At 43.9% G+C, this 13,400-nt stretch overlaps 1 protein-coding gene across 1 annotated transcript in view; it reads left to right on the top strand.

Annotated features, from left to right (window-relative positions):
- Acoxl (acyl-CoA oxidase like) overlaps nucleotides 1–13,400 on the top strand; it is a 332,531-nt gene that overhangs the window by 269,449 nt on the left and 49,682 nt on the right. The window lies entirely within an intron of this gene.

Below are 13,400 nucleotides of genomic sequence, written 5' to 3'. Positions count from 1 at the left end.
TTATCCGTGTTCTTCCCCTCTCTTCCACACCCACCCCTCACCAGCTGTCTGCTTTACTTTCCTGCTGTGCATTATTTTTTAGTGTGAATTAATTACACTAAGAGGTTTCGCCATGATTATCAGATACACATCTATTACATTTCATCAGAATAACCCTCTCTATTGCTTTCTTTCTCCCCTCCCTTCCAAGCCTCTATTGGTGAAGGGATTTCATTAAGATTCCAGTTACAATGCCAATTATTCCCTCTCCGCCTTTCTTTTTCTCCTTTCCCCTTGCTGTCATCTCCCTACACAGCTACTAAAGACAGTGATACTGTTGCTCACAAAATGAACCTAACATGGTACTTCATCATGCTACTCTAAGGCCAACTGGGCAAATCCCTGAGGCCACCTAAGACCGTGGGCACTTTGTTGAGTTCTTGCTACAGTGAGGATCCTGCTCTGTTGCCATGTAGCTGGTGACCTGACTTCGGGACTCAGCAAAGGGGGCCAACAACATGATTAGACCGTGTCCTCTCTCTCATTAGGCACCAGCTTCCCTCTTATACCCACACAGCCAGCTGCGAAGAGTTCTGCCTCTACGGTCAGCAGGCTCCATCAGGCATGAGATGCTTAGGACCAAGCACACATGTGACACTGGGATGCAGCATAGCACAGAGAAGGGAGTTTATGTAGACTTCACACCTCCCAGCCTGCCTAAGGCGAGGACAGAGCTGACTGCGGCCAGATTCCTAAAAAGTGACATGCTCACATTCTTATGGTTCTCCCTGATTACCAGCACCTTACTAGTTAGAACAGGCTGTTTAATACCTGGCATGAGCTTCTCAGTGCTCTCCCCCTACCACATATACAGAGGAACACATGCCCCCATGTTCTGAAGTCTGTATTTGTTTTAGAATTCCTAAAAGATGAACCAACAATAGGGGCAGTGAAAGAAGTATATTTGGTTGGTGCTTCAGTTTATGTTTAAATAAACAAGATTCCCCCCCCCCAAAAGACGTGTTTTGATTAGGTAGGTGGTTGTTTGAGCAGTGTTTGCCCAGTGACTGCTATGGGCCAGGGTCTAGGACAGCTCTGGGTGTGAAGATGGCAAGGGCATAATCCTTTCTTTTGAGAGGAAATTCTGCAGTGACTGTGTACAGAGAGAGGGGCACAGAGTAGAGTGAGGGCAGCCCTTTCCTGTGGGGTGGTGAGGATGGCCATGATAACTGAGGTAAGCCTTGAATAATGAATGGCACGACTCGTCATTTCTTCTCCATTCCCAGGCAGAAAGCGAGGCTGGGCTTCCAGGGAAGGGCTTCAAGATGTCAGAAAGAAATGGATCCATTCACCCAGAGCTCTAAACCAGTGGGTCCCACAAGCCTGGAGCTAGCCAGTGGCTGTGGGCAGGTCCCCTACCTTGTCTATCCTGTAGGTGGCGCTGTGGACCTTCCATCCTCTCCCATCAGGGGACTGCAACTATGGCCTCACCTGGCAGCCAGTCAAGTGACAGTCTTCATGTGGTCAGTGCTGAGAGGCTGACTTGTTTGAAGGAAGAGAAGCCAAGAGTCTGGGAGAGTAAGGGGCAGCCCAAGCTGAAGTGGTAGCAGAGAGATCAGACAGGCAGTTACTCAATATGACTTGGGGCCATTTGATGGCCAGTAGCCAAAAGAGGACTTAGAGGTGGCCTCGTGCCTCTAGCTAGATGTCACTGGTGGAGGTGAAAACACAGCACACCAAGAGCTCCAAATTGCCGTGGGATAGATGCCTCCATGCCAGCTGCCTCCTTGTTGGCTTCTCCCCAAGCCCCCAGGTGGGTTTTCTGCGCACACTACCATAGCCTTTTACTCACAGGCTCACAAATGCCTCCTCCAGCTGCCTCCTGGGCCCCCACACCAGCTGAGCTGCTGCAGACATTCAGGAAACAAAGATCTCCAGGCATAATTTCTTCCCCATATTAAATGTACATTTTTCTGTCTTATGTTGGCTTTAAGCAGTCACTAAGGGCAGTCGGGTTCCATAGCATAGTCTTCAGCTGGATGCAAAGAGTGTATTCGTGAAACAAGATCCTCTAGCTGACCAGACTCCAGATGCATGCTTCAGTGCCTGTAAAATCTATTTCAGGCCTCCTTATTGTCCTCCATCAATTCTTTTTCTACCAGAGCCATTAAGGAGGAACTTTACAAATGAGGAAGCTGTGAAGAAAGGCAAAAGGTATCCAACATTTATTTACATATCCGTTGTTGGAAATTATTGAGATGGATTTCAGGAGCCTAGAGTTCAAACATATGCTAAATGGCCACAGAGACTACGTTATCTAGCCATCATGGTTTTATCTAGCCATCATGGTTTTATTTCTGCAGGCTGAGTAATGAAAAGCAGACTCTTCATTGCACATTAAAGAGAGAAATTAGGAAGTAATATATTCAGTTTTAGAAGCCCCTTTGCCAAGACTGTATTGATTTCATGTTCTGACAGCTTCAGTTAAGCCTCACTGGGGAAATACTTCAGAAACAGATCTGACCCAACACGTGCAGGCTCCCACTTCTGGAGCTCTTGGGTGAAAGGAACATGGCTGTGTTTCCACTAGTGAGACACTTGGTCTTTTGGGTCTGTTCAGAGTATAATTGGACAATGTGGTGAGAGAGCAGACTCCATGACTGTCACGGGGGTGGGGGTGAGGGGATACAGAAGCCGACTGTTGAATTCATCCTCCTCTCTCTGCATAGCACCAGTGCTCCCACCTCCTGCTCAGAGCACTCACACTGTAGCATGGCAAGGGCTTCAGGATGGGTGGATGGATGTGCCCACTTGCTGGAAAACCAGAGAAGGGCACTGAAGCCACACAGTGGGGAAGGAGCTTTGGGGAGGCTTCCTGGAGGAGGTGACATTCTTGAAACCAGAAGGGGATGGTTGGGTGAAGGAGAAGGGCATTCTGAAGCAAGAGAAAATAGCCTGTGTTCTGGAACTGGACACAAATCAGGACAGAGGGAAGGTGTGTGTGTGTGTGTGTGTGTGTGTGTGTGTGTGTGTGTGTGTGTGTGTGTGTAGCTATATGTGTGTATTGTGTATGTGTATATATGTGTGTATATGTGCACATGTGTATGAATGCACCAGTATTAGGGTTTGAGTTCAGGGCTTGCGTTCTGTCTCTTGCTTTATCTCTCAAACCTAGCGTTCTATCACTTGAACCACAGCTCCACTTCTGGCTTTTTGGTGGTTAATTAGAGATTCATATCTCCAGGACTTTCCTTCCCATCCTGGCTTTGAATCACATTGCTCAGATCTCAGCCAACAGAATGGGCAGGATTACAGACGTGAGCCACTGGCACCAGCTTGTGCATGTACTCTCAAGGCATGTGTTTGAGAATTCGTGCTGTCCAAGATGGTGTTGGCAAGATGACACCACTGTCTCCTTGGGCCAGATTGTGCAGTGGTGGGGCCCCTGTGAAGGGAGAGGAGTGCTCGAATCTCCAGCTTCTGGGGGCTGGGGCTGAGGACACCCTGCTAGACTCAGTCAGCTTGGTTAGATCTCAAAGGTCAGATTCTGTGAAGCCAGTTATACCTGTACTTTCCAGTGTGATCTAGACAAGATGCCTGAATGCAGTACTTTAGAGGCCTGTTGAGATTTAAAGGCTTATTTGAAATAAATACATATATGCATGCAGATAGATAGATAGATAGATAGATAGATAGATAGATAGATAGATAGATAGACAGACAGACAGACAGACAGACAGACAGGCACTGATGGTTCACAGCTCTCCATCCTACCTACTCAAAAGACTGAGGTCTGAGAATTGGGTTCAAAGCCCAGGCAGGAAAGTCTGTGAAACTTTTCTCCAATGAACCACTAAAAGGCAGAAGTGGAGCTGTGCCTCAAGTGGTAGAGCACCAAACTCAAGTGAAAAAGCCAAATACCCAGGCCCTGAATTCAATCCTCAGTACTGGCACAACACCACCAACAATAAAAACCAAGAACGACAAATATATAACTCCAAGGACAAATGTCACAGGACTCCGGTTTTTGTTGTTTTTCACCTTCACTTCTGATCCATGGGTTAAATTATGCTCCACCAGCAGATGAGCTCTTCTAGAGACGTAGCTCAGTAGTAAGAGCATCTAAGAGTGCCTGCCTCATAAGCACAAGGACCTGGGTTCAAACCCAGTTCTGCTAAGAAAAACAGACTCTGTGCAAGAAGCTGTGAATATGTACTTATTTAGGAATGGGGTCTATGCAGATATAATCAACTTAAGACAAAGGCATAGTGAGTAGAATGAGGCCTACCACTCCATAAAGAGAGGAAAACAGACAAGGAGACAGACACGGGGAGAAAGCCCGTGGTGATGGAGGCAGAGACTGGAGAGATGCAGTGGTAAACCTGGGAAGATCTGTGATTAGAGGCCACACTAACAGCTGACAAGGGCCCGTGAAGAGAGCCTAGCCCCACTGGCACCTTGCTTCCAGGCTTCAGTCCTGAGAGAGGATACGTTGCTCTTGCTCGAGCCATTGAAGACATAGTCATTGGTTACAAAAACACTGGGAAACCAACCAATGTGCCACACAGTGAGGGTGTTGACTGTTCTCATGATGGCTGAGGTCTGAGAGCAGAGGTGAGGAAGGGCAAAGAGGAAAGGGCATATGCCAGCTCTCCTGCATCCTTTTTATCGAAATTACAATAGCCTTCAGAGAAAGGTACCTTGCAGGAAATTGCCTGCTCTCGTTGGCTATGGCACTTCTATGTTCAACTGCAGTGGTAGAGAGGAGCAACACTGTTTTTCATTTTGTTTTATTTTGCCAGTCCTGGGGCTTGAACTCAGGGCCTGAGCGATTTCCTTGAACTTTCTCAAGGCTAGAGCTCTACCACTTGAGCTACAGCACCACTTCCAGCTTTTTCTATGTATGTGGTACCAAGGAATCCAACCCCAGTCTTCCTGCTTGCTAGGCCAGCACTCTACCACTAGGCCAAAATTCCAGCCTGAGCAATACTGTTTTAAGAGATGAATTGATTGATATAAAGTTCTCCAATTTCAAGTGTACAATCAATGACTTTAGAAAACTGTATATGGTCACTTGATCTCCCCACCTCCTACACATATACCATACAGAGCATTCCCTTTTTCCTCAGAAGTTCTTCAACCACTTTACAGCCCATCTCTTGCCTTACCCTTGGCTCCAGAAACACACTGACCTCTCCACTGCTGTAAACTTGCCGTTGGTATAATTTTATATGAATGGAGTAACACAGTGCATAGTCTTTTGTTTCTGGCTTCTGTTATTTAATGGTGCTTCTGAAATCCAAATAGAGTTGCATTTGCAAAGCATAGATCATTCCTTTTCATTGTGCAGTAGTATTCCATTGTATGGGTGTATATCGTTGGTGTGCCTGTTAAACTGGATTGATCCCTATTCAGTTATGATAAATAAAACCACTGAGGACATTTTTCCTACAAGCCCAAGCCCATACGTACTTATTTGTCTTGGCAAATCCTAGCTGTAGAATCTGTTCTATGGTAGTTAAGCTTAGCTCTGTAAGAAGCAGTCAAGCTCTTCCCAAAGTGGCTACAACTGTGCACCTGCACCCGCCAGCCATGGTTTCTACAAGTTCCTCCTTGACAAGATTCAGTATTGCCAGACTTGCTCATGGTAGCTATTTCGGCAAGTGTGAAATGGTATCTTGTTGCGGTCTTAATTTGAATTTCTAACATCTTTGTCATAGGTTTATTTTCCATTACATTTTTCTTTGGTGAAGTGTCTGTTCAGGGTCTCCCCTCCCCCTCCCACCCCTGTGCTTCTTCTCATTTATTTAATGAGATTTTGTGTCGGGGTCCTTCGTCCCCGGTTCCTCTCGACTAGTAGGAGGGCTGGGGAAAAACATGCCCCTACCAGGACGAGCTGTGAGAGGAGAGGGCCCACTGTCCTCCCGTACTCAGCCTTCTTACCCCGGGGCATGAGCTTCATCAAGGCAGGAAAATCTCTCTCTATTCCCCAAATCCCTCCTCCTTATAGTCGGTGCCATAGCCTATCAGCACAACAGGTGGGCAGGACAAACAGGTCCACGTGTTTACCCCTACTACCAGTCTCAGCAGAAAGTTATCAGACATGGCATTACTCAGCCCCCAACAATTTTGTTTTCTTAATTTTGAGTGTTTACAAATTCTGCCTATAAGTCATTTATTATATAGGCAACGTGCATGTGTTTTCTCCTAATCTAGTACTTGCCTTTTCCTTTTAAAATCTTTCCATGTCTGATCTAATAAAATGTTTGCCTAACCCAAGGTGATATGATTTCCCCTGTGACTTCTTGTAGACCTTTGATAGATTTTGCTCTTTCATTGAGGTTTGAGGATCATTTTATATTAGCGTTTACTATGTACTGAAGTAGGAATTTAGGTTTATTTGCTGTCCTCATATGTGGCTACTCAGTTGTTCTGGGATGACTTGCTGAAAAGACTGTTTTTTCCCCTAGCCAATTAGCTTGGACCCTATGCAGAAATCTGCTGACCATATTTGTGAGGCTCTGTTTCTGGATCAATCTATTTCCACTGTTCCTTCCTTCCTTATCGAATACCTTACTGTGATGTTCACTGCCTATTTGTAAGAGTCATGAATCATATAAAGTGGCATCTCCTTCTATTTAGGTGATGCTTTTAAATTTCCCTATGCAATATTGCAGGTACAGGTTTTACATGTATTCTTATCAACTATATTCCTAAGTAATTCTTTTTTGTTGTTGTTCCAGTTTTGTGTGTAGTCCCTGAGCTATTTGGTTCAAGACTAGTACTCTACCATTTGAGCCACACCTACTTCCAGCTTTTGGGATAGCTAATTGGAAATAAATCTCATAGACTTCTCTGCCCAGGGTGGCCTTGAATCACCATCCTCAGATTTCAGCCTCCTGAGTAGGTAGGATTAGATGTGTGAGCCACTGGAGCCCAGCGGTACAGTGAGCCCTCACCTGTAGAGGGAGTTAGCTTCCAAAGATCTCTGTAAAAAACCTGTGAAGTAGCAGCATTATATTTATTTTATTATTCATATATATATATTTAAGTCTATAAACTTTTCCCACTCTCTTATTAACCTTTCCCACACTCTTATAAACACTTTATATGCTCTTAAACACCTCTACACTGTTAAAACTATGCGATTTTAACAACATATAAAATTCTATATGGGTATTCACCAGTGCAGGGCACTACAACTTGAATGATGAATGTGTAGTTCTGATGGCAAGGAAGGTGACACTGATGAGATGATTGTACTGCACAGCCAAGAAGAGCACCACAGCTCTTCTGAAGGCGCCGTGCCATCAGGTGCTTCGCCACATAGTGCAGTATCTTTGTCCGGGGCCCCCATTCTTCAGCCACTCGCTGAAGTTCTTTGGCCTTTCTGACCATGGTTTCAAGATGATTGAGTGTTAGGCCAACTTTTCCTCATCTCCAACCTGTAGTTTGTCTGTCTTCTTCCTCAGCCTCTTCTTCACTTGCGGACCTCATCTCATCCATGATGAATACTTGTTCAGGTGTATAGCCCCCTTCCACAGTGATGGATTTGAATGTGTCATTCACATATTCCTTGACTCTGCCTATATCCACAGCAGCAGCTTCTTTATTCAGGGAAACACTCTTTGCACTCTTAAGTGCAAAGCATCTCTGAAATTTGTCAATCCAATGCTTGCTGGCACCAAATAGGGTGGCTCTGGTTGGAGAAGCACTGACGGTCCTGCTTCCGTGTCTTTGTCCTCATCTTCATCCTCGTCACCGTCGTGAACATCCGTGCTTTCCACAAATCTATCATAAAGTTTCTTGGCCTTTGTCTGGAAGGTGCTGGTATCTAACGCATTATTCTTCTTTCGGTAATCATTTATCCACAGGGCCAGTGCACACTCACTCCATCCTCACAATGGCCTTATTGCAGGAAGCGACCACCCTCTTTTCAGTCTTGTTAACATTCATCATTGCCATAGACCTAATATTCTTCTCATCTTTCCTTATGTAACAAACAGTAGGTTCACTGAGCCCATAATAATGTCCTACAGCTACCATTTAACCTATGGAGAAGTTCAACTTTTTCTTTGATGGTACCCTCTTCTTCTGGTGCTTGGTTTCATAGCCAGAAGCCTTAGAAGGTGCAGAACATTTGAGTGGCATCATAGGGCTTGAAATAAATTTAAAATTTTATGACAATTTCACAAAACACAACAGAGCAGGAAAACACTATGTGCAGCAATTAGATGATGTGAAGTGGACAAGGAGAGATGCTGAACCTATGGGCACAGTGCAGGAGGGCAAAGAGACCCATGCTACAGTCACTGAGCCAATCAATATGCAGGATACAGTGCTGTAGTTGGTCATCTTCCAATAGTGTGCTGTGTACAATCTCACATTGGCAAGTGATAGTGGCATACTGCATTTCTATGTGTACAGTACAATATTCATATGCTGTTGAAATACATGCTGAATTTTATTTTGATTTAATTTTTCACATGTTTGAATTGACATTTTATATTTATATATTATTTTAAATGTTTAGACAAAATAATTAAAATCATAAATATTATATACGAATACCTATATACCACAAAATCATGCAATATAGTAAAAACTCCATAATACAGAATTAGATATATATATATATAAAACCTATAATACATTGAGTAAGTGACTTGTAATATAACAGGGGACAACTCTAATTCATTTTTGGTGCTTTTATAATGGGATTTATTTCATGTTCCCAATTATTCATTGCTAGAATATGGGAATACAATTGATTTTTAAAAAGTTTTATTGTGAGGGTGTTGTATAGAGGAGGGGTTATAGTTACATTCATAAGGTAGTGAATACATTACTTCTTGAATATAGTTAATTTTTAGTATCAATTTTGTACCCTGTGATATTGCTTGATCCTCTTAAAAGTGCTGGTAGCTTTATTATACATCCTGGAGGATTTTCGACATCGGAAATTGTGGCGTTTTGAATGAAGACAGGTTTACTTACTCTTTTTCTTGTCTATTGCCCTGTCTAGAACCTCCAGTACAATGTGGAGAGAGTGGAGACACCCATCTCCTTCCCTTTCTGAGGAGAAAAGCACCTAGTACTATTAAGTATAATGCTGAGTTGGGGTTATTAACTCCTCTATAGGAAAGTACATCTACTTTAACTATCTATATTGCCTGAATCCTCTTGTGGGGGATGGATCTGAGTCTTCACCGTGAGTAAGATCTTTCTGTGTTGGTAGGATGATCTGTTAGGAGACAAGCATATCTTTCCATCATATCTTTCAAGGTGGGCTCTTGTTTACATTGAGGGTGGTAAGGTACATCGTGTGTGTGTGTGTGTGTGTGTGTGTGTGTGTGTGTGTGTGTGTGTGTGTGTGTGTGTTTTACCAGTCCTGGGACTTGACCTCGGGGCCTGGGCACTGTTCTTGAGCTTTCTCAAGACCAGTACTTGAGCCACAGCACCACTTCTGGCTTTTTCTGTTGTTGTATTACCGAGGAATCAAATCCAGGGCTTTGGGCATGCTAGAGGAACCCTCCACCAGAACGCCATCCTCCCCACCGAAGGGCAGGTTTTTGTGAGCTGCTCTACTCTTTGTCCTTTGGGAGGCAGTATAGCCTGTGGTTAGGAACTTAGGCTCGGCAGCCTGGGTGCCTGGTCCACTCAGCTCTACATCCTTGTGCAAATTATTCAAACTTTCTGTACTACAGTTTTCTACCTGTAAAATGAGGTAATCAATAGAATAGGAATAAATGTGGTTAAGTGCTTAAAACAGTATCTGTTGCCCGATGTATTTAAAGACCTTGCTTACATAAAGTTAATATGTAGTAACTTAACCACAGCTTTCAGTAGTGAGTTGACTGTTTATTGTAAAAGATAACTAACATTTTAAAAAATTTCTATCTCCTAAAACCTCACATGAAGGGATTTGAAGGTGAGAGGGAGATTCTATTGTTTTTAAAATATTGTTTGTACTGTACATGCATCTTGAAATCTTGTGAATTGTATAAGGTTATGGCTTTAGGTAGTGATGTTGTGTGTGTGTGTGTGTGTGTGTGTGTGTGTGTGTGTGTGTGCCCTTGAACTCAGGGCCTTGTCATTATCCTTGAACTTTTTCACTCAAGGCTAACACTGCTACCACTTGAGCCATAGCTCCACTTCCAGCTTTTTGATGGTTAATTGGAGGTAAAAAGTCCCACGCATTTTCTTGCCCTGCTGGCTTCAAATCTCAGTCCTCAGATCTCAGTCTCCCGAGTAGCTACAATTACAGGCATGAGCCACCAGCATCAGCTGGCTGTGATTTCTTCAAGCTCTCCATTCCTTGAAGCTGAGGCAGACTTTTTGATGAGTTTGTTTGGACCCCTTTAGGCTTCTATACTGAAGTCCCCCGAGAGTGTGTGTACATCTCTGTTGGCATCAGCCAGCTCTTTCCCGCCATCAAGTTCTATTTCAAGAGGACAGAGCCTTCTGTATCCATTAATTTCCTGGGACATTTACCCTAGTAAGTCTGTCTTTCTATCATGGTTCTCTAAGACCAGGGTCCTGTCCTACCTGGTGAAGGTTTGGTGGCGGAAGGGTCCATGCGCCAGCAAGGATAAGGTTACAATAGTATAGCTCCAGATATGTGAGGACTTAGGCTGGTCACACATAAGGAAAAACTCTGCAGAGCCAGTTCGCCGGCATTCTAGAATCTTCTCCCTTAACTTGAACTTGATCTGAGGATTGAGGAGTACCATCAGAGCAGGCTTTGGCAAGAGCCCTTTGGAAGGGTTCTTTTCTAGCCAGTTACCTGTTCCCTAACTTTCTCTTGATTAGACTAAGAGCATTGTCAATGTTCCAAATAAGTTGTTTGAGGCCCTCAATCCAATATGAGGCTCAAACTGGTGTGAGGACCTTCAGCAGGGTTATGTCTTCAGATGACTTGCTGACCGCCAAGCCAACCAATGACAAGCATTCAGCAAGTGAGGGCCAGAGACACGGAGGTGAGGTGATATAGAAAGGACTTCCAGACAGAGAAGTCTTCCTTCTTACTGCCTGTCAGATTGAGAGTTTGGGATCAAAAGTTCAAAAGTATCCTTGAGCTGAGTGCTGGTGGTAGCTCATGCCTGTAATCCTTGCTACTCAGAAGTCTGAGGATCGGGATTTGAATCCAACTCAGGTAGGAAAGCCTCACCAAAAATCTGAAAGTAGAAGTGTGGTTCCAGTGGTAGAGTAACAGCCTTGAGTGGAAAAAAAAAATAACTAAGGTCCTATACCGAGGCCCTAAAATTCAATCCCTAGTACCAGCATGCACACACACACACACACACACACACACACACACACACACACACACACACACACACACACACCTATTTTATTTTGACACAGTGTTTTCTTGTTCCCTGCCTCTCTGAAATGGTGAGGAACAATGTGTTTGGGAGAGCCTGTCACCAGTTTCCTGCTGTTACCCTACAGTGCGATAGTCAAGGTCTGGAAATCTTCTAGAACATCGAGGAATATTAAGCTAGTTCTTGTCTTCCCTTCTGCTTAGGATTTCCTGCGCACTGCTCTCTGACAGGTCCTTGTCTCTCCCATGCTTTCTCAGCTATAATTGTGACACCAACGCAGAGTAAGACTGATTCAGAAGGCAGAGAGGCTGATCTGGTCCCCTCCCTTCACTGGCAGGAGATGCTCTATTAGCTGGGGACATACACAGGACATTGTTCTCCAAACCGCACCCACCACCCAGGTGATGGTGCTGAATTATACATGAAGCAGCTCTCCGCAGGGCTGATTTTTCCACTAGAGCACAAAGCTCTCTGGCAGAGGCAGCATCTTACATGGCAAGACCTCCAGGCCCTGCAGAAGCTGCAGAGCTACTCAGGAGAGGTGACTTTCCGAAGGAGGGGGCACCTCTGTGTGTGAGTTAAAAACAAATGGGAAGTAGATGCTAGATGCAGCGGGTCTAACTTTCTATCTGAGTGTTATTTCCTTGAGCACAAAAAAGAAATGTGAAAGGTTTAGACATCAAACCGTTAGGTTTTTGAAACGAAGACAGGCAAGAAGGAACAAAGAAAAGTCACAAGTGCCAAATTTAACTCTTCTCTGGTTAGATAAGAATCTGCCTTTAGTTCCACCAGAATGACTGAAAGTCCCAGCTTTGTGATGCAGCAGCTTTCTCCTAAGCTGTGTTCTGATCTTATTCTAAGTCTGTTTCCTCATACCCTCCAACTAAGTGAGACAAGGGAATGATGAGGATTGGGTAATCCTAGCTACTGGGGAGGCTGAGACTTGAGTGCTATAGCTAGGAGCCAGCCTGGCCAGATGAATACAAAGACTTAGCTCCAGCTAACCAGCATAAAGCCTGAGGTAGAGCTGTAGATCAAGTATTAAGAACATCCATCTTGAGTGAAGAAGCTTATGCAAGAATGAAGCCCTGAGTTCAAGTCCCAGGGGAGGAGAGGAATGAGGCCCTGCGTTAGGATGACTGAGACCACCTCACACAGACAAGGTCATGAAAGCAACACAGTCATTGAACAAATGACATAGACATAATTATTGTTCCTGTTCCCATGTTTAATTTCCCATATATACCAGAATGGAGATTTAACAGGTCTTCAGGAAGCAATATGAGAACAAATAGAAATACCTGCTTATAGAAGGAAAGAGGGAGGAAAGGAGGGAGGGAGGGAGGAGGAAAGGAGGGAGGGAGGGAGGGATTTGTTAAAAATTAGATTTAACTAGCTGTTCTGGTCTTTAGAATTCTTCAGGCAGCTTCCTTAAAGGAAAATGTTCAAGGGCCCACAGGAGAACATGAAGTCATAGATCTAATAGAAACCTAGGACTTCGTTGAGTGAGATAAGGGAGATTAAACAAGGTTATGAATCGATTTGTTTGACACTGGCTATTAAATTATACACTGTGGACAGATAAAATAAATTATTTCTTTAAATGTGTTTAATATACAACTTATAGGATTCTTGTCTCTTGGCAGCTCCTTCCTCTACTGCATCCCTCAGTCAAAAATTAATGATTATATATTTTCTGTAAAAAATAGTAATTCTTTAGGCAATGGGTGACTATTCTCAGTGTACTTCCTTCAAATTCCCCTTCCTTCCTTCCTTGCTCCTTCCTTCCTATCTGTCTCCTATCTTGGCCTTCCAAGTATCTAGTATTACAGATGTGTGCCAGCCTACTCCAGCCCCCAAACTTGGTATCTCAGGTACCAGCTATGAATAGCCACAATGTTTGACATGTGAGGAATTAATGTATGAGAACTGGACTGGCCATACATGGTACTTATGTATGTAATAACTGACTTTCGTAGATCATGGACAAAGCCTACCAAAGCTCTGTATCATGTCCATGCTAAATGTTGCATTGAGATTTGGGATATTTGTTGTCTATTATGATACCAAGTTCAGTTCTCACAATGGGTTTTG

The sequence above is a fragment of the Megascapheus bottae genome, chromosome 7 (genome assembly GCF_031878675.1).
Source record: "Megascapheus bottae isolate mThoBot1 chromosome 7, mThoBot2.hap1, whole genome shotgun sequence".
NCBI lineage: Eukaryota > Metazoa > Chordata > Mammalia > Rodentia > Geomyidae > Megascapheus > Megascapheus bottae.
The sequence above is the reverse complement of the archived record's forward strand: the minus strand, read 5'-3'. Positions and strand labels throughout refer to the sequence as shown.